The sequence below is a fragment of the Bombus affinis genome, chromosome 2, assembly GCF_024516045.1.
Source record: "Bombus affinis isolate iyBomAffi1 chromosome 2, iyBomAffi1.2, whole genome shotgun sequence".
Lineage (NCBI taxonomy): Eukaryota > Metazoa > Arthropoda > Insecta > Hymenoptera > Apidae > Bombus > Bombus affinis.
This window is the reverse complement of record NC_066345.1, coordinates 5,685,710-5,713,359: the sequence shown is the minus strand read 5'-3', so window position 1 is coordinate 5,713,359 and position 27,650 is coordinate 5,685,710. Positions and strand designations below refer to the sequence as shown.

The window sequence follows — 27,650 nt, the reverse complement described above, 5'->3', positions numbered from 1 at the left end:
TATTTCACGTGACACTAGCAACACTATCTCGACAACGCAACTCGCACTCTCTGACTTCTCGATTCACACTGTCTGGCTTCTCCACTGACACTGACTGTTCTAGCATCCCTTTGTCTTTTCTTAGGCCCACCACGCACGTGTTCCGCAAACACTCGTAGCCAGGCACACGTAGGACTTTTCTACGAAACTATTCAATCGAAGGACCGGCAACACATTGATGGGCCCGACGACGCCTCGGCTCTCGCGACATTGTTTATGGTTTACCCGATATCTCTTAGGCCTTTTTGTCCACGATACTACGATACTGTGTGCTATACAGTGGAAATTCTGAACCGGAGAAACGTTATTAAAAATTCTACGAAGTTAAAAATTAAAATATAAAATCTCGCAGTATCTAGCGATACGGTTACTGGATTTAATCGTAATTAATAATTAATAATAAACGAATAGATTATAAACATACTTTTGCTTTTAGATTATATGGCAAGTTATATATGGACATTATAGCATAAGTGACCCTTCTCGACTGTTCCATAGACTCTGGTAGCCTTTAAAGGGCATGTTAGGGTCGTTCTCCCTTCAATTCTTTTTTTTTTCAAAATCATCCTCTCGTTTAGAAAAAATTAAAGTCTAAGATCGTGTGACTTAGAACTCACTTCAGGAACTCTTCATATCATTGCACGTGTTGTATTTCGATATTTCAATGGTTGCGCATAAAAGATACAGTACGTTATAAAAGCGTAAAGAACATGGTTGTGCATCAAGCAGCGAGAGATTACGTTTAGAAGAAGAAGGGACAGGCAAATTCCCGAAACGCACGTCGAATTATGAAAATCGTTTACCGATGATTCTCATAGTAGCGGATGAAAGTCAACCAGTTAACTGAGGCAGAAAAATATTTGAACAGAAACATACGTGTGCCCACTGTTGGAAGATCGAATTCTTCCGTGTCGAATTTCCTAAGTAACATTTAACCCCTTCGCATCGGATGATGAAATATCTTGCTACGCAATGTCGTTCGTGATATACGCTTTGCACGAGATATCTTGCAATGCAATGTCGTTCATGTGATGCTTTGTACGAGATATCTCGCGATGCAATATCATTTGTGTGACTCTTCGGACGAGATATCTCGCACGTCTTTTTATTAAATCTTCAGATATCTCGTTCAATGATTCGCGTAAAAGTCAATCCGTAAGACGTTGAGTTTGTAAACGTTGAAAAACGGGGCTCGAGATATTTCGTTCGAAGCATCACATGGACGATATTGCGTCGCGAGATGCCTATTTCGTACAAAACATCGTACGAAGGACATTGTATGACAAAATATCTCGTCCGAAGCGTATCATAGACAGACAAATGAACGCGTTTACCTTTAGAAACATATACAGCGTGGACTAAAACTTAGTCGCCGTGATTTTTCAGACACTTTGGAGAAAAAAATGTTTCGAACTATAGTTAATCAGCTTTCGATCGACTACAAATTACGATGTTAAGAATTTCGAAAAAAGAATTACTTTAGCATATTTCTATATTTTTAGATGGAACAATACGTTCTCTTTTATGTACCGTCCGATCAGTTTTTGATTCTTTATGAAAAAATATTAAGGTACTTGGATCGACGAATTATTGAAAAATATTTTGACTTCAACGTTATAAAACTTATGATATGAAAGACAAAGAGAAAGCATAAAAAGCGAAAAGTACTATGCTATCCTTCTTCGTCTTAAACAAAGTACGTTATTTTGTTCGACTGTCGCAAGTGCCAGAAAAATTATGTAGATTGATGTTCCATGACCACCCTGTATGTTTTATTACCAATCTAAATTTTAATCAATTTATATCTGATGATAGAGTTAGAGCATGAAACAAATCGGATGGTAAATACTGGAAATATCCAACGGGGCATCGAGTTTGTGTAATAGTACTGAAAATTTCGTGTTTACCAATGGAAAGATAAATAAACGCGGCTATTCAAACACAGATAGCGTAGAATCTTAAGAAATAAAATTGCAGGAAAAATGTAATCTACAAGCAATTTCATCTTTTATATTGATAATAACAGCAAATATACATTATGCTCTATGTACCAAAGAGCGATAATGCGAAACATTATCGGCGTCGCAATCGTTGGACATCAACGTAATCGACAGAACATGAAACGATTCGCAGCGAAATCATTAAACCATCTACGATACTACAAATAAATAGAAATTTAAAAAACGCGTTATAAACAGAATGAAAGAACACGTTGAAGCAATTTTTCGAAAATTTAATCGAGCCTATCTGTCATGATAAAACTTGTCGTAGTTCTACAAGCTACATCTTTCTGCAACTTATAATTACATTTTGTTTTGTATTGTTGCGCGATTCGCTGCACGACTTGATTTTTGTACGCTATTTATCTACAGACTTTTACACCACACTTTCATACCGTAAACTAATCAACAATACGATCTATATGCTTTTATATACAACGATACGAGCTCATACGGGGATCGACTCTCTTTTTAACACGTTGACGCCGGCGTGCACCACCGGTGGGTCACACGTGCCTGTCCCGTGAGGCGGCGTGCATTGCCGGCGGATCACACGAGCTTGTTCCGTGGGCGGCGTGCATTCGGCCGTTGACGAAACGATCGCTCGATCGAACAATCGATCTATCTCGTATGCAGAGGTATCTTCTCCGATACGACTAAAGTTGCGCACGGCAACCTCATACTGTCGCAACGATATACGATAATTTATAACAACTGACAAGTTCTGTATTCGTTCAGAAAGTAACTGGAAATACCCGTCTACGTATAGGAAACACGTAAAAAGATGGAATGTACTCATAGAAGGTTAATTAGTTTCATTTATACGTCGACTAAAATCATAGAAAATTTTCTGTTTAAATTGTTTAAGTAATAAATATCGTCGTTGTTTCGTACGTCTAAAACGATGACGCGATTTGAAAATCCTGCCGATGACGAAACGTAGTCTGTCACAGTTCTAGGCTTCTTGAATGCTAAAAAAACTCTTCCAAAAGAAATTTATAGTCGAATTACAGCAATTTATTGTAATAAAGTTATGGATGAATCATCGATAAGATGAATGCGTACGGAAATTCAATAGCGTTTAGTTTAATACTGTTTCGCGTTACGCAGAGCTTACGAAACGGCCTCGTTACAAATGATAGACGACATCGATCGATTCACACGATAATTTTTTTGCCAAATATAAAGAACTTTTGGACTGGACACAACGCTTCGCGAGAAACTATTGTGTTATGTAAACTCACGGTGGAAGTATATCGTAAAGATAGGCATACAAAAACTTGTGTAACGTTGCGACAAGTGCTGAAAGAGGAATGGTGGTTATATGGATAAATAGCTAAGTATGTTTACCAAAGTTATGAAGGAAGGAAACTCTTTAAAATACATTTACGTTATTGTTATTTCAAAAGAGATATGATTTTCCGAATGGTCGTCGCAGATATGTTGCTTTTAACTTCTGCAAATAGATTTTACGTTGCAATTGCTAAAAAATTGCATTTCAAGGTATTCATCTATAAATTACTATGAGTTTGACTACACACTAAGAATGATTTATATTCGCAGAAGTTTTCACCAATAAATCGAGAAAATACATATTTCATAGATAATATTTCTTATGCGGCATAATTTTCCTTACATCGCATATATCATCCGTCACAAAAAAAATTGACTTATCTTTTGGATATTGAAATTTCATGTATATGCATACTTGTTTTTGACTTATTGGACTTGATAATTTAGCCTGCATTCGCGATTATTTATTTCTTAATACGACTAGCAAGATTACACTGTAGTACAACGTTGCTTGAGCAAAGGGATATACTAACTCATTCAAAACAAATCGAATGAAATTAAATAGATCATGTAGCAAAGTTAAGTAACTCTAAATTTAAAAAAGATTCTCCTATAACAGCGTACCTTTGGACATCATAATTTGTAGATCTAATCATAAAATATTCATTAAATACTTTTTCACTGCCTCGTACTCAATGACAAATATAATCGTTAATATTCGAGAATATAATTCGTATCGAGATGAATTCGCAGACTATAACTGCGGATGATTCAGTATCACTTACGATCAACCATCAATCATGCGGTAAAGGAAAGATAGTTCCCTTCATTATTTCATTAGTAAGTTACGAACTGTAAAAGTCAAACCTGTTTCGCAAGTAAACGTGAATTACATCTGCTCGTATCGACGGTCATACGAGGATGACTTTATTAAACAAAGATTTTTAATATTTCCATTTTATATTTGTTGAGAATTGTGGATCTTGATGGCCGAAATATTGTTATGGAAACATTAAATTTACACTGGGCATTACTATTAACGTAGACACATATTTATTTTATAAACGATTTCTAGAATATTCATCGATACACACTTGCACGTGTCTCAGCACTTTCTTCCATACCCGACCTTTTGTAGACTGTTAACCGACCGAACTGTTTACATTCGTCTGTTTCTCAGTCGCCGCGCATACACATATCTCCACACACTGATATCCACACACTGATATCCACATACAAACATCTCCACTACGCATTCGACCTAGTCCAGCACAAAAATTATACATATCTCAATACACCTCCTTAATTTTTGTGCTGCATATTCATTTCCTTTTGTGAAAATTAAACCATTTTTAAAAGTAATCTAAAATTTTCAAATTTATTTCTCCCTAGAGCCTTCGTTAAAATATCTGCTACATTGTTTTCTGAATTTACTTTTATAATGTCAATCTTTTTATTTTCGTAACTTTCATTTACAAAATGGAAATGAATTTCAATGTACTTAGAATTTTTTGTCAAGTTTCCAAATTTTGATATCGCAATCGCTCCAAAATTATCTTTGTAAATTTTTATTGGTCTCTCGATCATTATTTTGAAATTTTTCAATAATTTCTTCACAAATTTTATTTCACTCACTGCTTCTGACAAAGCTACATACTCGGCGGCTGTTGATTTTGTCACGCTGTTTTGCTTTCTCGATTTCCAGTACTAATATATAATAAAGCTCCTATGAGGTTTCTATATCTAATATCGTCTGAGGCTGATTGTGCGGGTTCTAAATTTAAGTTTTGTTTCATTGGTGTAAAATATAGTTTACTATTTTCTATATTATATCGTTTCGCTAATGACTCTATATAACTACTTTGATCTAATTTCATCTCACATTTCTTATGATCGTATTCGATGTTTATTCCAAAGTCTTTACTTCACCGAAGTCCTTCATCGCAAATTTGTTTGACAATTTATTTTTAATTCCATCGATTTTTCTTTTGTTTTTTCCACATATTAATAAGTCATCCACGAATAGAATTAAGTATATAACATTATCGCTCTCATACTTCATATACATACAGACAATAATCACTCTCACTTCTTTGAAAACCTAATTTTTTAATATACTCGTCGAAACATTCATACTAAACTCTTGAACTTTCACGCAATCCATATAACGCCTTTGATAGTTTACATACTTTCCCGCTTTTATCGTCGTAACCCATAGGTTGTTTTACAAATACTTCCGATTTTATAGTTCCGTTTAGGAATGCTGTTTCTATATCCATTTGCATAATCATCAAACCATATTGACAACAATAAGATAGTAATAACTTCAGAGTTTGCATTTTTGCCACTGGAGAGTATAAATCTTCCAGTATTTCCTTTTGTTGGAAGCCCCGAACAACTAGTCGCGCTTTCTTACGATTATCGGATTTATTCGTATATACCCATTTCAAATCTAATACTTTTTTATCTTTTGGTTTCTCTACTAATTGCCAGGTTTTATTTTTGACTAAACTATTCATTTCTCGATCCATTGCTTCTTTCCATGATCTGCTGTCATTTCCACTTAAAGTTTCTTCATAAGTTTGAGGACTGTCTGCGCAAACTACATTCACATAAATGAAATATGTTCTCGTTTGGCCATATCTTTGAGGTTTCTTTGTTTCCCATCCTGACCTTCTCAAATTATTTTCTATGTCCTCAAGTTTTTTTTTTCTGATTCGTTACTTAAATTTCTCTCCTTTTTTATTACAACCTGCTCGACCTTTTCGTCACTTGTTTCACTTTCATGAATTTCGTTTGTATCCGAATGTTCTTTAAAATCCTTTTCCGTTTCATTATCTGATTCATCCTTTCCTTGAAATCCTACTAAATTATCATTTTCACCTATAAATTCTACGTGTCTTGCAATTATAATTTTATTATTAACTAAGATCCTATATCCAACGTTTTCATAACCTACAAGTATTCCAATATCTGCCTTTTTGTCCCATTTCGAATTTCTTTTAATTTCAGGTATTCTTACGAAAACTCTACTTTCGTACAATCTTAAATTATTTATATTCGGTTTCCTTCTTAACAATATTTCGATTGGTGTTTTATTTTCACATGTTTTCGTAATGGTTCTATTTTTTAAGTACGCCGCGGTTCTAACCATTTCCGGCCAATATTTAATATTTAGTTTCGAATCATGTAATAAGCATCTAGCGGAATTCATGATTGTTCTATTGTAGCGCTCAGCTGTTCCATTTAACTCGTGGACATAATTCCCTTTTCCCTAATTAGATTGTACATGTTTTTGTTCATATATTCTTTTCCATTATCGCATCTTAGTCTCTTTATCTTCTTACCAATAAGATTTTCAACTTTATTTATATAATCAAGGAAACAATAGTAAACCTCATCTTTCGATTTCAAAGTATAAATCAATGCGCATTTACTATAATCGTCTATAAATGTTAAGAAATATTTAGATCCATTAAACCCAGTATTTTTATGAGGTCCATTTAAATCGGTATGTACTAATTCTAAAATCTCGCGTGCTCTACTGCGGTTATTCTGGAAAGGTACATTGTGCATTTTATTTTGGATACATGTACCACATTTTAATTGTACTTGTTCCAATTTTTCTGGCATTCCCTCAACTAATTTTTTCTTACACATCGTATCTATATAATTAAAGTTTACATGTCCTAGGATCCTGTGAAATTTTTCCCTATTCGTCATTTTTTCTACATTTTTGGCGTGAAATTCTTGCCTTTCAATGTAACTACTTATTTTATATAAACCATGATCTTTGAATGCGATTCCTATCAACTTTCTATATTTGTTATAGATCTTTGAAGTATTCCCTGCTGAGACTATTTTATTTTTATTCGTTACTCTCGCATAGCTAACCAAGTTATTATCCATTTCTTTCACATAAAATACATTGGACATTATAATTGTAACCCTTCTTTTGTTTACTTCAAAATAAGTTAAAATTTTTCCAACTTTTGTTCCTTTTAATGTTCTACCGTCTCCTAGTTTTACATTTATCGGGTTTTTTAAGTTTTCGTACTCAATAAAATAAGAGTCATCATTTACAATGTGATCCGAACATCCACTATCCAATATCCAATCTATTTTTCGCGTATCGCTGGTATGTACTTTTATAGTATCCTTACTATTATCGCGCTCTACTCGCGTTAGGAAGGAGTCAATTTCCTGGTCGTCGTAGTCCTCGTTGTTTGAATAATTTGCGTCTCGTTGACTTGCCCCATTGTAGCGTTGTTGCCAACCTCTGCTTCGTCCTCGTTGACCAAATCCACGCTGACCATATCCTCGTCCTCTTTGGCCAGAATCTCGTCCGCCGCGACCCCTATTCTGCTGCGGCTGATACGTACCTCCTTGCCATTGCGCTCCTCCATTGTTTCCGCCTCTACAGGTATTTGTGCAATTTCTCACCACGTGGTCGTACTTTCCACAGCCATGGCACTTTATGTCTCTTTTCTCAACTTTGAAGGCATTTGACCATTTCCTATCACTTTTACTCTCGCTACGCCTTTCCCACATTATAATTTTATTTTTTAAAAAATCACAAGTTCGATCACTTTCTTTCAATGAGTCGATTAAGTCACCAACATAGATCAATGATTCTGGTAGTGTTTTCAGCATGTAATCGAGTTTTTCACGTTCACTTACGTTTGCACCAACACTCTTTAATTCATTTATCGTCTTATCAAATTCCGTGAAAAATGAACTTGATTCCTCAAAGTCTTTCAACCTCATCATGTCGAGTCTACGTCCTATACAAAGTTGCAATGCTGTTGATTCCTTCATATACATCTCATCAAATTTTTTAATTATTTTGTAAGCTGTGTCTTGATCACCAACAAATTCTAATTGCTCATTTGTTATACTACAATAGATGTAGTTCATCGCCCATTGATTCTTTTCATCCCAGTTATCTTTCGCATCCGTGTCCATTCTCTCTCGTGTAGCCGGTTCATAACATTTTTTACACTTTAGATACATCAATATTCTTTTCTTCCACGCTTTGTAATCACGTCCATCGAATACTTGAATTTTAATTTCATGGTCCATTGGCATCTTGATTCGTCTTTTTATCTTCACCCTTTTTTCAAAAAATAGTTTTCCTCACTATATAGATTCCTTTTATCTGCTCCGCCAACAGCCTTTTTATCTCTTCAGAACTTATTTCCAATTCTTTCAAAATCAACCTTTTTTATATATTCACTCCCGGTTACACGTGGTTCCATAATCTTAAATCTCGTCAACCACGATTTTTGCTACCATGTTGAGAATTGTGGATCTTGATGGCCGAAATATTGTTATGGAAACATTAAATTTACACTGGGCATCACTATTATTAACGTAGACACATATTTATTTTATAAACGATTTCTAGAATATTCATCGATACACACTTGCACGCGTCTCAGCACTTTCTTCCATACCCGACCTTTTGTAGATTGTTAACCGACCGAACTGTTTACATTCGTCTGTTTCTCAGTCGCGCACACACATATCTCCACAGACTGACATCCACATACAAACATCTCCACTACGCATTCGACCTAGTCCAGCACAAAAATTATACATATCTCAATAATATTCATTTTATATTTAAAATATTTTAATATGCAATATTTAAATATATTAAGAAAGAGCTTCCTTTGTGTTCTCGAGAGAAATCGCTTCAGTTAACTTTACCCAACATGTAATACGGTTTAACTTTACCTAACAATAATTTTCAATATTTCGTTGAAAATTAATCTTTCGACATCGTTTATACGAAACAATCGCAGTTGTTCGAGAATAGCTTCCAATAACGTTGTGCCAAAGCAGTTCGGCATTCGAGGTATAAGCGTTCCCAGAGCAATCGAATGAAATGGTCGAATATTTGAGATAACGAAGCAAGAGTTCGTCGTTTGGAAGAAAAACGCATAACGATCATCCACTTGCTCCGCATTTATTAACGAGTTGGCCAGGATTAATTTGGAGGGCAATCTTTGCGAGAAAATAGGGTAGCGGTGCGGTTAACTTGACATTTACGGCAGCCAGGAGGATAAGTCCGTGAGCTTTATTCGAATATTGAAGTATTACGTTTTAAATGTTTTACCATGTTAAATGCATCGTACAACGTAGAAAATGAAATTTTGTTCCGAGAAAATCGAATTTGAAATTTATCGACTAAATCACGTTCACGCTCCGTTTTATCCTGAACGAGATTTTTAGACGAAAAGATTTCGTTTTATATTCTCGCGCGTGGAATAACTTCCGGTCGATTTTTTGCTCTTCCTCTCGATTGTTTATTCTTCCTTTCCTTTTCGACGACGTCACTAACAACGTGTAATGCTGGTTATTGATAGTTTAATGGAATGGTAGAAGTGTTTATTGCTTTGGATAAATTTGAGGAGATTCTCAACAGCCTTCGTATTGCGAAAGGATTCCTCCAATGGTTCGAGAAGTTTGGTCTGATTGCAGCAAGATTGTTATTCTTGTTCGATTGGTAGCTTGTTCAGGTGGTATTATTCTCGTTCAATTGGAAATAAAGCAAAGATACATATAATTGACAAGTTTTCAAACTTTCTCTCAAAAATGAAACTGCAAATACAATTTCGTTATCGTTGATTTTCATTCTATTTTGAGCCATAGAATCTCCCTCGCTGCAATTGTATTTATTAATAACGAATTTACGTGCACGTTGTACTAAATGTAACGAAAGAATTTATTGCTTAATTTTAAAATTTATGTCATCATTTCAGGTAACACCTTGTTCTTGTCGTGTTTGTATAATAGTATCGTCACTTACTGGTAAAATAATATATTGTTTCTTGTTTTCTTTTAATTCTAAACATAATTACCGTTGATAAAGTCGACGTGACAGTTTTCTTTCCACATTTTACTGAGGCTAGGAAAATAATCTCTTTCACTCCTGATAACAATACTGTAATACGCGTACGTGGGAAAAATTATATTAACAACTTGACAAAGCAGATTTTAAGTTTGTAAAGCAGTTATACCTATAACTTCGAAAAATTCGGAGTCCAAGATTTATCAAGTCAAAATGCCGAAAATACGAAGGAATATCAAAGACTACGACTTGGAATATTTCGGTATCTGAAATTACTTTAATCCTTCAGAAAATGAAGATTATACTTTATCTTGAAGAACGGAATATATTCCTCCATATAATCAAAGATACTTTACAAATATACGGTTATCAAGGAGTACATATTTGTAACAAATTTTCAAAACACGTTAAAAAATGATGATCGAAGATTTGATAGCTTACAACTTTAAAAGGGGTAAATAAATTTTTTTCAAAGTAAAAAATCCTGTATTTGCCAGTAACTAAAATTCTTTTTGTTTTAAATAACATGTTAAGTATAAGTAGAAAAATCGATTTGGAAGTACATTAATTATAGAAATCTACGAAAAATTATTGTATTACGACAAAGGATTATCGTTAATATCTGCGAATTTCTGTACGCCAACACAAAACCTTATTGACTCTTTCACAATAGACATTCGATATGCATACACCTTTCTTTCATTCGAATGAAATATTCACACGCGTGTATCATATGTGAACCGACGTATCTATATTTTCAAATATTCTTGCCTTGATCCATATTGTCTAATATACATACATACATACATGCATGCATACATGCAATTTCCATTCACCGTTGCAATTCAAGGATATTGTTGTGCACATAAATTATGTATGTACTACTAAATTAAAGTAGCGGTCATTAAGTATGCTTGCAAGAAGATACTATTGATTATAGAATATAGAGTGACCTAAGGCTAGAACCTAGAAGCTTGCATGATACATCATGCAAGCTGTTAATTTATATATCAGGAAGTATTCCAGATAAATATCAAATGAGGGGAACGTAATTTTGCATTAATCGAACCAGCGATTGCGATTCTCCTTATAAAAAAATATTGATCCGTTTACATAAAAAAAGCCACTGGTATCCAAGTCTTAATTAGGAAATCTCATTAGTTACTTGGACTTATGTTCTTACATGGTACGAGACTGAAGTTAATGAATCGAACTTATCTGTCACTTGACGTGTCACTAGAATGACGTAAACCTACAGATAATCGCCTGTGAAATAATTTGTAACGAAATTTATTGATAGGAAAATAGCCGAGTAAACGGAATAGTAAATTATTTAGAAACAAAGAAATAACGCGAAAGACAACGTTCGACATTTTATCGCCATAGATGTACATTCTTTGAATCGTTTCACAGAAATTCATCTGTAGGACAGAATTGTCATAATCATGCGTGAGATGGCATTTAAATATGGTAGTTAAATTTGATTCATTACCCTACAGTAAGGGAGTACAGGTAAGTAATTGAATATTATATTATAAGATATATAATTATATAATAAGATATTATATTATTAATTATATAATAATATAATAATTAACCACCGATGTGTCGATATATTTTATCAGTAGATTTGAAAGTTCTCGAATTACCAGGTATCAACGTGTGATTTCAACTTTCTGTTACAGATAAAAATTATAATTAGTTACGATTAAAGTATATTAACGAAATGAATTAATTTGTAACATTGAACTTAGTTCTACTTATTTTTAATAAATTAGTATAATCCATAATTTATAATTTGCTTTGAATAAAATTCCAGCCAGCGTTACCAGCTGATTCATTCGACAATATAGTAGGAACGATTAAACGTATGTCATAAGCATAAAAATTCGTCATATGCATAAAATTATGACACAATGTTATTACATAAAATTATCGCGCAATTTATACCAATTTGTAAATCATACGGTTTTAAGTGTTGAAAGATACATCGCTGGTTAACAAATATAAATCAAGTTATAGATCTTGTTACTTCATCAATGTATATTAATTTATTGAACCGACGATATAATAAAAGGTTGCGTCATTTAACGAAATCTAAATTATTGCATAATGATAGTTCACGATTAGCGATAGGATCACGTTATAAAGAGAGATATGCAATATAACCATCGGCGTCATTCCATACGTTTAATCAGCTTAATGTATTGCTACTTTGGTTTTCCCACTGATCATTAATATGAATAGTACAACACGCTTTCTAACTTTGTAACTAGAAACGATGGGAAGATCCGGTAATGATAAACAATCGATATTACCGAGCTCCTAAATGTGAATTTTCATAACCATCTTTCCTGCATTATGCAAATACTTTTATACATTTTCTTATATACGATATTTTAATTATTGTTTCATTATCATGATACGATAAAATTGTAAATAAATTACGAATATGCAACAAGGTATCGAAATCTGTAACAGTGAAATAAATTGCGATAATTTTTCAACAATATTTATAACGAATCGTTCCAAAGTTATTTATATTCAAGCTGTTTACATAGTTTTTAAGCGGAGCAGAGCAGAGCAGATTGTAATCAATTTAAGCAATAATTATTATATTTGAAATTTGAAAATTATTATATTTTAATATAGTTGGGCAACAATGGGTATAAAAATAAGCCAAATAGCTAAATTTTATTATTTATTGGCTCTATAGAAAGATGATAAGCATACTCCTAACACTCATTTACATTTCATACAGATCGATACGAATGATGTTATTTAATTTCATATTTATTACAACATCGTTCAGCTACACTTTAAGCATTAAATAATTCAGAACGAATAAAAACGATGAAATAAGAATTACAGCGAACAAATTATTATACGTAGAATAAGGCAATCGAACGAATATTCTTACACATAAAGCTTTCGTTAAAACCTATAACTAAGATGCATAACACTCTGATTTTGCGTAGCTAAATGTAACTGACGAATCCTAAACAATTTTTATTTTTAGTCATCCAGAATATCAAATAATTTCATTACAATTTTTATAAAGTACCATTAACAAAAGGTAAATTTTAATATTGTTAATAGGACTACAAAAACAAGGCAAAAGATAAAAATTATTTGCACGAATTAAAGGGAAACGATATAATATATAACATAATACAATATAAAATTAAAATACAATATAATAATTAAGCTGTAGAATTCGCTATTCTCCTGATTTAAATCGTTTTAACAAAAGTTCGCGATTAACCGGACAGGAATCTCCTAGAAATCTATCTGTGTGAATCCGATTTATGGAATTACGAGACACACGCGAGATGGAATAACAACGAATATATAACAAAAAACTAAAAAAACGATCGAAGTCAACAACAAGTACAGACGAACAAATATTTAACTTTATTATTATATACGCACGATGTAACTATCATATACGAAATATCCATTGTAACATCGAACAAACAGGTCCTTTATAACGCAACGTTCCAAATGAGATAATAATTCTTAAAAGCTTTAACGATCTCGTAATAATTTATCAGATTTATCTCGTCCTTCCGTGTCAGGAAGTATACGCGTATTAGCCGGCTATTCGTTGTTAATTCATAAACTTTATATAGCAATAAGCTGCAACAGTCTGCAGAGTATAAATTGGAGCAGATAAAATGCCGCCGTGAAAAATTCTAATAAAAAAGTTTGAGAAAAAGTCGAGCAAGCTGACAAGCAATTTCACAAGCAAGATGACGCGATACTCGACTGCTCCGCGGGGTAAAAAAAAAGCTTACGACGGTTGAACGTACGTTCGGCTATTACTACTGAAATCATCGGATTTTCCAAGGAATAACAAACTCTTTTCCCGGTCGTGGTTTTAGCTAGAAACCGGGGACGTTTTCACGACTAATTCGCGTTTTTCTGGAGAATAATCGGCAGGAGAAGAACGTCCCGACGATGCACGTTGCGACCGCGTGTCTATGCTGTCTACGTATCAACCGCCATCTGAAGAATTCAAAAGGCTTGAGAAGCCGACAATACGGGATAAGCTCTGGCCATTAGCATTGCCACTACCATACTCAACGATCGGCATTGCGACGAGAAACGATTCACTATGAAACGGGACCTTGACACTTGCCTATTCACCAATCTGTTGCTCGTTACTATAACGTTGTTACTTTGACCGTGTCTCCGTTCTGAAACGCAGAAAATCAAGTCGATTCATCGACGCCAGGAAATACTATCATCTTTTTCTTTTTAACGACATTTTGACGTGACGCACGAAAATGTCAATATTTTACGCGCTTACATCGACGAACAATTATTTTTCACTTCAAAGTCCTACGACGCCTGTTAGATGACACATTGGTGGCTCTTTGTATCCCGGTCGTGTCGTTAATAGCACGTTGCGCAGTACCGAAACTCTTACGAAGAAACTGAAACGTTCAGGAAAAGAAGTCACGGAACAAAACGCAACGTGCTATTAAAAACACGTTCGACGCCCGAAGAATGATAAATACGTCGATACAGCAATTATGAAATTTCATTCACTTGAATAGAAATCAAGGAAATTGTCGGTTGATTTAAGTGTCGATTTGTTTTAACGTCTGAAAGTCCCATATTACTTTTACTGAATTGCGTCTGAACCTTTTAACATAAACGCGTCTGTAGAGTCACATTCTTTCTGTAGCTCAAGTCATTCATGCCTCTTCTCGGATTCTGCCAGTGCTCCGTATGGTTCAGACTGAGAAGGAACATTCATAAGCATATTCTCTTGAGTTTATGTAAAGTTTATCTACGTCCGCGGCATCTGTGCCACTCATAAGCGGATCGTTAATCTAGCACACAATGAAATACAATCTTTTATACGTTCGATCACTACTTTTCTTTTTAAACTTCCTATCTGGTATCTTAGTAAAATACGTATTTATAGCATGAAGAAGCATTGGTTAGTAGCAGAATTCGATATTATTGTACTCGGATGAGATATAGGCAGCTAGTAGATGCTCTACTATATTGATTTTCATTTTTCCTATTATTTTTCTCCACGTTGTGCATTCTATTAACATGTTGTACCAGCCATTTTCAACCAGTGCGCCGTGAGAATGTTTAAAACGTGCAATAACTAATAACTGAAAATCTCCCTGATTTCTATCCAAATAAATGAAGTTTCATACCAAAAAAAGTAATTATTCTATCAACATGTTTACGGTTGTTCGGGTGTCGAGCGTGTTTTTAATAGCACGTTGTATAATTAGAGCAGTCAAGAGCTACTATGAAAGCACTGACTACTTTCTTCATAGATCGTCAGATAGAAAAATGTCAACAGCCAAACAGCCGCTCGTTGTGAATGTCCTGTTTCGAATCAAATATAATATATCGTATTTTGGGGGATAATTCAATACCAGCCGGGAATAAGGTTCTAAAGCGCATTTAGTACATTTCGAGATAAATCGATTTTTAAGTTACACTGTAATCGTAATGTTGTGATCCAATAGAACAGCTAGGAATCGTAATGATACATTTTATTTCAGTATTTATTGCAATAAAGCAAAATAGTTAAGGACGATGATAAAAGATAGCAAACAATAAACGATAAGTTCTTTATGAAAAAGAAATATATTTCAATTCAAAACTTCTTAACTGAAACTTGGATATTAATTAGATGCGATATAGACCCTTCTTCCGTAGATTTCAAACACCTAATATGCTTCTTGTTTCCAACGTTACATCGCTTTATTACTGCAATGTCTGCAATCTGCGTATACTAAACTGATATATAGAGCCCATACACCATACTGTACTGTTAACTCAATTTTGATCACAATGTACTTTAGACTCTTTTTCTCCCCAGATGGTGTTCAATTAGTTTACCGCGCTTGACACGAAAAAGATTGAAAAATGTTGAAAATTGGTATATTATGTGTACGTACATTATACAGTGAGTGTGTCAGTAATCAGGATACAATCGACGAGAGAAGGGAGCTTCTACACGAGAGAATACGTTGGAAATATAGAATGTATGATTTTGCAATACATGCATGAAATTGGTAAAGTGGAAAACAAAGCCATGAACGAAAATAAAACATTTGATTTCGCATTTTTTATTTATTTTCCCATATGGAATAATCTCGCTGATTGCATCCATTCGTACCCAGTTGGACATTACTCAGATATAGACAAAATTCGATTTTCTGTTAAATGAAACGTCGTTTGAAAATATTATGTTCTACGCTTGAGATCTTTCACGTAGAATCGTCGAAACTTTTGCCAATTCTACCATAATTAGCCGGACAATTTTTACATCTATATAAAGCTCTCTACAAAGAAAATCGCGATAATTCGTGCCACAGACACAACCACAAAGATACAAAGACGTGAAAAATTAAATTTTACGTTTGGTTGGAGGCAATTTAAACGAAATCAATCGAAACAGGAATAAATACAACATATGTATGTATATCATTGTACATGGGAAATAAAGAGAAAGGAAGTATCGGACGTTAGAAAGTTACACAGTTTACCGCAATTTATCGTAGGAGTTTTGTCCGCCTACGCATCTAAACGGTACATCGAGTCGTGGATGGAATTGTCTAACTTGTGAAGTAATAGATATTTCATTACGTCTCCGTGGAAAAATAAATACCATAAATTTGAACTCGATAATAGTAACATAAATTTTCCAAACGCAATGAATATAAAAGTATTCTGTATTACAGAATACATGTACATACATACGTATACGGTGTACACACCGTATTCTTTCGTATGAACGTTATTTGACTTGTGACGAAGGAAACTTAATTTTTTTCCAAAGTGTTCTCGGTAAAGGTTTCAATGTATTTTTATTTAAATAACACATCTTCAGCAGACATCTTTCTTATCGTTGATTTATTACTAATTTCAAGTAAAGTCCAATAAGGCATAACGAGACAGAAGTATTTCTTAGGAACACAATTTTTCTTTTCATTTTGGATGATCGTCACGGCTGATTCATCCGCAATGAAAGACAAAAGCCGGGGTATCGGCACCCAGCTCACTGGTTGAATTCATTTCATTAGTCTGAAATAGCCTCCATATTCACTGAAATGTCAAGTAAAACGAGTGAAATAACGATATTAAATACGAAGCAAAAATCTGATATAAGTGCATTCGACACTTATAGAAACTAGTTTGCACTTTAAACTTTGAATTGATTATCTTATAGCAGCTTAGCCGTAAAGAGTTTAGTTCTAACAAGATAACGTCAGAATATTTCTTGTTAACTCGGAGCGTGAAAGATTAAAGCCTAAGAAGAAAATTATTTAAAGCGAGTGCTTAAGATTTTATGTTAGTGTTAATGAAAAGCGCATTCTTCGGAGGATCTGCCTCTGAGAGTCATAAATATATCCTACAAATTACTATGCAAACATACAATTAATATACGTTGTTAGATGCGTCATAAAATTCATAATATATTGCCAATAATAGAAATTTATAGTACAATACTACAGACGAACGATAGTTGATATAAAAGTCTCTAGAAATTCAAACGTGTTATTTAGTTATCTTCATTACATTAAATCGAACAACTTTTAAATGGAAAACTTATTTACATCTTTAGTAGTTTGAGAAATAACTTCGTATATATTTGAATTGATCATAGACATTATATACATATATACATATATATAAGTTCTTTAAAAATCTTTGGAAAATTCCTTACGATGTTAAAATGACAATAACATGTTTTATCTAAAATGTGTGAATATGTGGAACATTTAGTTTCTTTAATTATCCATCTTTCATTGTTATTACGATCATAGTGTCATTGTAAATATTCAAGTATTATATGTACAACAAGTTCCTTAACTAGAAGAAAGAAGATAAAACATTAAATTCTTTACGTCAATATAATATAAATAATTTGGAAATAAAGCTTTTGTAAATATAACTCTAGATTTTGCTTCCGTAGTTTAATCGTCAATAATTTTATTGTTCAGTCAGTAAAATTTCAGTTGATGTATTTTCTCATAATGTAGGCTTAATGACTAATGAATAACTGAGATCGTTTCTTTTAAGAAAAGAAATGTTATTTGTAAGATTAAAATGTATACAATAATAATATAATAATAAGTAACGAAATTGCACCGTATCCCTTTATATTAACTTTCGCTATGTTCGTAATAAATAATTATGGTGGCAATATTAGAGAAACAAAAGTGGTGGATAATAATTCATTACAATCATACATTGTATTGTAGTTTTTTGCAATGAACGTCGATCTCAATTATCGAAGAGGTGGAAAGGACGACTGTGTCGTCGAGCTTAATGATACGCTGTAAGTTCTGATATTCTAAATAGAATAAACGAAGCGGAACGTGTTACGTCACGATGGAGAATACTGTAATATGTCACCGTACATCCGCTAACGCTACAAGTTAGTGGGCGTATTCGTAATGAGAGTACATTTAAACGAATATTCATGTTTATCAATGTCCAGGAAGCTCGGGCGTTTAATAACTTTTCGATTTTTCAACGACTATGTATTTTTTGTAAAGCTGTAAAACAGCATAAAGCATACATATTATGGAGGTATAAATAGTAGAGTAACGTTAAATGCTTGCCTAATATTTTATGGTTGGGAATTTAAAAATGTACGTGTTAAATGCATCAAACGACTTAATACCATAAATAATTACGTACGTTGACATCACACAGTGTATGTATATATACTTCATATATATACATATATCAAAGTACATAATTTGAATTATATTCATATCATATATTCATATTGTACATTCATTTGTCGGTTTTGCTTTTAGTAATCAGATTACCTAATGACGTCAGTACAAACATGTCTGAGTCATCAAAGTGTACGTTTCCCATTACGAAACAACATTCCAAAAGATTTAACTCCATCGGTATATCCTAATACGTACTTACTAACAATAGTTAAAACAAAAGTTTTCACTATAAATGTTTTTTCCACTGGAAATCGCATTTCTCATAACATCATGAGTCATGCGTTAAGGTTAATACCACAAGATAAAGTCGTAAATATCCGGGAAATAGAAAAAAAAATTGTTAGGAATTGTGAGACATTTTTCAATTAAAAAATTTATTGCTCCGACTTGTTTGCTTCAATATTTGTTACGTAATCTAATGTGTCGAAATAAATCATTATTATCTGATTCAATGTTAACGAAACTTATGCATGTAATTACCTTTCAGTAATATCTGGACATTTCGTTCTTCCCGACAAAAGTTATTTTAATTACAAAATTACGAATAAATTGAATCGTAACAGTTTATTCCTTGTGATTATCACTATGTGTAATAGAATATCGCGAGATTAAATTCGTTACAATTTATATATCTTGGTCAAATTTAAATACTTTTAGCACAAATTGTCCAAAGTTTTCGAATTTCTACTTATAAACGCTAGTATGTATATATATATATATATATATATATATATAATATGATGTACAATATTGTTTATTATAGAAACAGATTCACAAACATTATTTTTATACGTTTGAAAGAAATAATTTATTATCCAATACAATACATACCAATACGTACATATATGTTTTGTGTATTAGAATGTAGTAATTGTTTATTGCAAATGCAGTCAGAATGCCGTTCGAATTGCTATATCCAAGAAAGATTCTTGATCGGAGACTGTTCCAACTAATCCGTAATTTCTATTCAACTGTGTAAACTTATCGTCGTTTTCAACATTTACGTCGAAAAGGATTCAACGCAAACACGATCCAAAGCAATGAAATCCACAATGTAAATTGATTTCTTAATTAATTATAATCAGGTATCAGTCACGGTATATAATATGTAGTAGTATAATTCTCCATCAAATTCTTTATCGGCACCAATTTTATCTACTTAAATTTATCTCTACTTTTAGAGTTAGAAGCTACATGTGCCGAATAATTACACATGTTTCGAAATTTTCTGGTATGTTTGAATAACTACTTCTATTCATGAACGAGATATATTCTTCTATACATTCTTCAACCTTCATTATCGATCCGTTACTATCGCACGTTACTTTTACGTAAAATGTTAGTTTCTATTTGGTCATCCTATAAGTTCGTGCCGACTTTTGTGTATACATTTCATGTGTCGATTTATTAACATGCGGCGATAAGCATGCGACCAATGCACTTGAAAAATGGGAAGAAGTTGTACAACGAGAGGGGGATTACATTCTTTCATGAAACTGAAAGGTATGTAAACAATCTTAATATATATAACCGCTCGAAAAACGGAACGAACTTATGGGATGACCTAATAGTAGCAAATTGTGAAATTAATTATATACATCGCGGATTTCTATGTATTTATAGAAAATTTGTAAGTGAAAAATTGCACAGAATACACGTGGCACTAGAAAATATATAGAATATCTAAATTACAGTGCATTTTATTTTAATATTTGACGGATAAGACAATTTTCTACCGAGATCGTATTTTTTTTAACTTTACCTTGCGTTGTATTTAATTATATATAGATAGGAATCAGAAATATGAATCTAATAATATTATTATAATAATAATATTGTTATCGAATAAAAATTGAATTCGCACAGTCTATTAATTACAATAAAAGATACGCGTAATAACAGTACAAACATACGTAGAAAGCTGGTAAGGAAAATTCTGACGTATTTACTAAAACCTGTATCTTTTCAGAATCGTACAAATTGTGTGATATTCGTGCTCTACTTCCTACGCGAAAATGTTAAATATAAAACACCCTCGCCCCTTTCGATGGATTCAACCAGGCGAAACTATCCAATGATCGATTCGATAGCATCTGACACAACCTCACTATACTTCCTTTGAGAAGCGATATTAAAAATTTAGGTACGTGTCGATCCATCGACTCACCGACGAGTCCACAAATATCACTCTAGATGCAGCAGATAACATCCAATATTTATTAAGATCGGAAGAAGAATATTGTTTTGGAACGATTTTCACTTTGACATTAGACTCGGTACAATACATGTCCTCGGATAGTCAACAGAAAGTTGTGTGATGTTTGTGATAGATGTTTTATCTTTGATGAAAAATCCAAGGATATCGACTAAAGAAAAAATAGAACAATCGTTATCGCGTAGTAATGAACATGTTTCTATCTTACGATCAAATTAATGAGGAATTTTATAAACGACATCCAACGATCCATCGGAACCTACATCGCGTCGTCAGCGATAAGAAACATTTATTGCAAATACTGAAACATTATAAACATACTGGAAAGGTAGCGAAAGAAAGAATCGACGATCTTGTAACGTGAAGAACACGCGATGACTGATTTTTTACGATTTTACAAGCATCCGTGAAATGAAATGAGTTAGTTTGGCAGATCGTTAAATTTGTTTTAACATAAATAGCGTCATATTATTTAGATTATAATTATTTACATAGCACATAATTTCCCTCTTCGTACTAATTTAATTTCTTTAAAAGATATTTCACTGTAATCAATTAAAACGATTGAAACCTCGATTCTATGCTTCAATATCCATATTTTATTGTTTTATCGGTTTTAAACTTGTCCTACAGCTAGTAAAAAATGTCAATATTTTAGCAATTTTCAATATCTACAGTAGCTGCAAAAAGTAAATATTGATACACTATTACGATCATTATAAGATTTATAGATTACTAATTAATTGAGTGGAAGTATATTAAGCTTCGTGTCATTCGATTTGTTACTATGAGAACGAAATACACATAGAAGCAAATAAAAAAAAGCACCTTGCTGCAAGATAAAACTACGTGCGGATATTTTCTATACCCACTGTACATCCATTCCTCCTTGCTGAACTTTATCTCCTCTAAGGATAGTTAATCTTGTTTTAACTAGCGATCAGAAGAGTCTTAATTCGAACTACAAACAACTCTTATCCCCAATCATAATCGAATCAGTCGATAGACATTAACCAATCTAACTAACTAACTAATCGTAAGTCTAACTCGTTGAACAAGCTGAATCTTATAATGAACCTTCGGAATTTATACTCCGGGGCTGTCCAAGTCTCGTAAATCGGATAATTATTTTCTACTTTGATCTAATTTTCTAAAGTATCGCAAAATTCTCGCTTCTCTAGTAGTTCTGCCCTGTTTTAGTTATTCGACTCTAGAAAGTATCCTTTGAAACTTGAAGACACAAGGAGAACCGGAAGAATAGGTTTCTGAATTTTCGCAACTATTCCACAACAATATGATTATACGAATTTACACTTGTCGGAATTTACTAACATTTATATTAGACAACTTGTCTGCCTTCTTGCATAACTGAACTGATATTATTCGCCTAACTTTATTAGATACGATTTGTTAGCTTTAGCTATAATACATTACTATAAGTGGAGCTCCTAACATGATAACTTGAGATGACTCATATATCATTTGCCTTATGAAGAGATACTTCAGACAGAAGTTGCGCGGTTTTCAGGGCATACGATACCATAATTTATTTGTTATTACTTTGCTTTTTCATCGGGATGTGACGATCACCTTCGGACCTTCGAATAGAATGCCTAACATTTGTTCTCGAATTCCGACGAAGCGTCGAATTTTACGTAAAAGCTATTACGCGAGATAAAGCGTGGAATTAATAATTAGCGAGACACATTTTCCAATTAATCATTTTAAATTATATGCACTGCTAGGCAACAGAGAATCCTCATTGGCTTCGTGAAATAAACCACCGACACCGACGAAATTCCTGTGGTCACCAGATCATTCGATCGTACTTAATTAATAAATCGTTAAAATATGGTATCAGCACGATGACTGTCCTGCGCGTAATGCTCGGTAGTCGCGTCATGTCCAGTGCTCATCTGGTGACCGATTATGCCACATCAAACATTCAGGTTTCACCGGTGCGGCATTGGTGGTCGATTTCACGAAGCCAATGAAGATTCTTTGTTATCCGGTGGCGTATATTTTCCGAAATTACTAATTTGAATATATTTTTCAAAAGATTAATTTGAAAGTATCTCGGTAATTATTAATTATAATGTTACTTTACGTAGAATTTGATGCTCTATCGGAATTCGAGGAGAGATATTGGACAGTTCATTTAAACGACTAAAAGAGATCATCGTATCCCGATAAAGAAGCAAAATGATAAAAAAAACGTCCTACACTAGATATCATATGCTCTCTTGGAAAGCGTGTAACTTTCGTTTGATACATTTTTTTCGAATTATTAAGAGCGTCATGTTACGAGATCCACTCGTATAATCATATCAAGTTTAATAGTAGGAGGAATGAAACTTTAAAAGTAAATTTTACAAATCACGAGTTACATAATTATCCTATTTGAGGTAGAATTGTAAAATTGTAAAGGTGAACCTATAACTTGTAACTTGTCATGTCATTAATATTGTTCATTGTAAATCATTGTGGTCGAGTGATCAAATTCAGTAACTTCGATTCGTGTTCCAACATTCGACGAGCATAAAACCGACAAATTTGCTATTATTTCCCGACCTTTAAATCAACGATATAAATCACCAGCATAAAACATCGCCTCATCTATCAGAACGTCATGCTTGCAATAAGAGTTGCACATCGATATTTTTTTGCTACATTTATCACTCTTACCAATTTTGAAATCCCATCAATATCGTAATATTCGATAAAATAGTGCTTGTAAAAAATAACATTCTAATAACATAATTCTGAACTTACATTCGCAGAATCTAAATTTCACGAATCTTCTCGTACATAAATCGCGTTTACGGACAATTTCCGATTAATCGTCAAGTCGTTCAACTAAAAAACTTACCTACTACTTGCAACTTCCTCGATAGTTTTATCGCATCAAAATAGCTAATGTGCATAAAACTATGCATTTGCATATTTATTCAGTCATCCATCAACTATGATTTTACGCTAGCTACGCGATCAACTTCAAACCAAATGATCATAAATTTTCAACCACTCGATCGTCTAACATAAAATTGTTCCACGTGAATACAATTTTCTTACGAATATAGTTAATCAACGATACGTAACAATTTTTCGACCAAACGATTTATACTGTCCCGTTATCCAATATTTGTATGGCCAACATATTGTGTAAACTACTGTTTCAATCAACCGCTAATTACTATTTTACAATGTACTTACAATCGATACCGAACACTGTCGAATCAAAAGTATAGCACACAAACGGGCAACATGTGATTAAATTTGTTTTAGAAGATTCCATTTGATCGAAATTCTGTTTGAACGAGAGACATTGTAAGAGTCGATCGATAGAGTCGATCGTGTAGATAAAGGACCAAAAGTTGTTTAATGTAAATGCAACTTTAAATGCTATGTAATATATCGTATGTGTATATGCCGACCAATGATAATTAAAAGATAATTACGAAAAAGAAAAGCTATAAAAAGAGGTTCGGGGAAGCTATAAAAGTTTATATTTCAAGCAATTGCAGGAATAGTAAGAGTTGGATCGAAATACAGAAACATTAAAAGCGACAGATGTTTCATCATGCTGTAAATTCGATGCAGATTCAGATCTCTGAATTTCTTTTCTTTAGATAAGGCACACTGCTTCGAAAGTTATTGAAGGTCAGCTACACGATATGCATGAACGTGAATTTCCTTTCCTATCGATTGTAATAGAAGAGAAAAAAAGAGAAAGAGAGCGGCAGAGATTATAATAACAAAAATGTATTATCCCGTCAAGAAACATCGATGACCTTCAGTTCTTGGAAAATATAGTGGCGATAAAAATTACCATAATATTTGTTCCTTCGTCATAAATATTTTCTTGCTAAAACATTTTCTTTGATCGTTAATCCTTTGGTGGTTGAAGATGCGTATATGCGACATTCTAATTTAATAAATTACTATTTATTTATGCGATCAATGCATCCGTACTTGGTTAAGCTACTTTTAGTTTGTAACGCATTATGTATTTTTTAGAAAACCAATCGAGAAAATACATTAACCATTAGGCTAAAAATGATTCCACCTTGAAAGGATTAATAAAGGATTAATAAATCTTGCATGTACATTTCGTAACATATTTCAATTTTGTGTTTGATAAAATATATCGAATAATTGTAAAGAAACCTAAAGAAATCTTTTTATTATCAGGACGTTAATTCGTTAGTAATCGATACATAGAAATTCGAATTCAAAGTTACATATATATTTCTATTATATGTTTAAGCTTTATCGAGATATTTAACTCCCTCCCCCTCCCTCCCTCTCTCTCTTATCTACTTTTTACTTTATCTAAATGCTTAGCCTGGGTAATCGATAACTGGTGTTATTACTGATTTATCGAACTGGATTGTCTCTTGACTTGTTTGGACAATCAATGTTCTGTCGCACCGCATTAAAGAGTTCAAAGACTACTTTTACGTTGTTGTACAGTAACGGCTAATTACATACAATTATGCGACAGCTATTTTAACAATTTTTATACAATTATCTTAATAAACTGATTACACGTTTTATTTTTCCTATTAAATGGATTACGACAGCTTCTCACCGAGCCAGTTTTTAAATCTATGTATGATAGCTCGTACGTTAGTTTAACGCTATTTATATCGTAACATCGTAAAGAAGAAACTTCTTGGCAATAAACGTATAAAAAAGACTTCTTTCGAACGTAAGATATAGTAACAAAAAAGTAGATACTTTTCATATTTAAAAAGTTTGTTACCACTCACGCTATTAGGAGATTGTACTCGAAAAAAAATCAGTCGAATATCTAATAGTCCGGTCAAAATAGACACAAAAATAGTGATCAAAGAACAAAAGTTTCAACGGAGCTAAATTTTGATAGAGACCTTGGGTACACCTGTAGAAATAAAGTGCCAAAAATCCCTATTGATTTCATGCGTGCTAAAAGAGTTATTCAAGGTCAAAGCCAAATTTTCGGATTTTTTAATTTTTCTTGAAAACGGTAAGTTTTATCGAAAATATAGCTCAAACAAAAATTGTAGATCGCAAAATTATCTACAAAAATGTTCCTCATACTTTTTTTTCTAAAAATCATTATTCCTAAGATATTGCCATTCTAAAAGTTAAAGTTCTATTATCCACGTGGCGACGCTCATATACCTGCTTTTCTGAAGTGGCTTAAGTGAAATACTTTTAGTGCTGAACGTTCCTTTTGCGTGAATACATGTATTTATTCCTAGCGTCTACTATTACAGTTTGTACCCATTAATATTTTTAAAAAATGTCACAATTGTGCTTTATTTGCAATAATTTTGACGGAAGGTGAAACTGTTACAGTTAGTCGTGAAATGAAAATTTTGATCGATGCAAGTATCGAAAGAGGCGATAAGTTTGTTGGTTATCTGAGAAGTGAAAAGTCTGTAACAGTTCACGTGGATGGTCGAAAATCATACATCCGGAAAAGTTCAATTGCTGCTATCAAAAGACAACATGAGGATGGACAAGCTAGTACACCAAAAGTAAGTCCACCTCGTACTAAAGCACGAGTAAGTGAATCCGACTTTTGTTTTAAAAAATATTGCTTATTTTGCGGCGATGAAGTGGATGAAGGGGCTAAAAAAAAAAAAAAAAATCGCTGCATCGTCGACAAAAAATTTATAACGTTGCTACACTTTCATTCAAAGAATCCGTTTTGACAGTAGCTCAGGATCGTTCTGATGACGTATCAAAAGCTGTTACTGCACGCATTAATTTGGAGTATGACTTAGTTGCTGTTGAGGCTAAGTATCATGACAATTGTTACAAATCTTTCCTGAGACCTAATACTGGCGGTAGAGTAGGCCGTCCTCAAGATGAGGCAGCAAACTACTCTGCGATGGAGGAAATTTATAAGTTTATAGAAAATAGTGATGATTGGCAGTTTACATTGGATGAACTAAAGAATGTTAGTAAAAATGTAGCTTTAGATAACAGAACTATAAAAATACGATTGAAAGTAAAATATGGTAGTAAAATTATTATTACAGAAAAGCCGAAAAAATTAACATTTGTTTGTTTCGTCGACAATTACCAAGATAATGTTCAGAAGGGGTAAAACATCAGTATTAAAATTATTTGAAAAAAAAAGGATTTAATTGATTGCACTAAAGTATTTGAAGAAATTGACTCTTCTCCTCAAACGATAATCACAAAAGGAATTCGTTTTCTCCTTGCTTTTTATGGAGCTCCAAAGAAAATTGATTGTACAGACAAATATAGATATTTAACTTTTGTAAAAAATATACGGAACAAGAAACAAGTACAACTATCTTGTTTTCCTCCAACATCGGCTTCTGCTCATCAACACTTGTATCGAGCATTCTATCAAGTTCAGGCATGGCTAGGCGGATCAACTAAACCCCGAAGACTGGGGTTAGAAATTAACACACAATATTTTGGGACCGATTCAAACTATCCTCCCACGGAAATACTACTAAACACTATTTTTTATGAAAAAGGTTGTAGTACTA

General features: G+C 33.1%; 1 protein-coding gene and 1 pseudogene across 9 annotated transcripts in view; one reads left to right on the top strand and one right to left on the bottom strand.

The window, feature by feature from the left end:
* LOC126928709 (dual 3',5'-cyclic-AMP and -GMP phosphodiesterase 11-like) overlaps window positions 1-27,650 on the bottom strand; it is a 150,489-nt gene that overhangs the window by 87,388 nt on the left and 35,451 nt on the right. The gene's annotated exons all lie outside the window — the stretch shown is intronic.
* Window positions 26,423-27,293, top strand: LOC126928722 (uncharacterized; annotated as a pseudogene).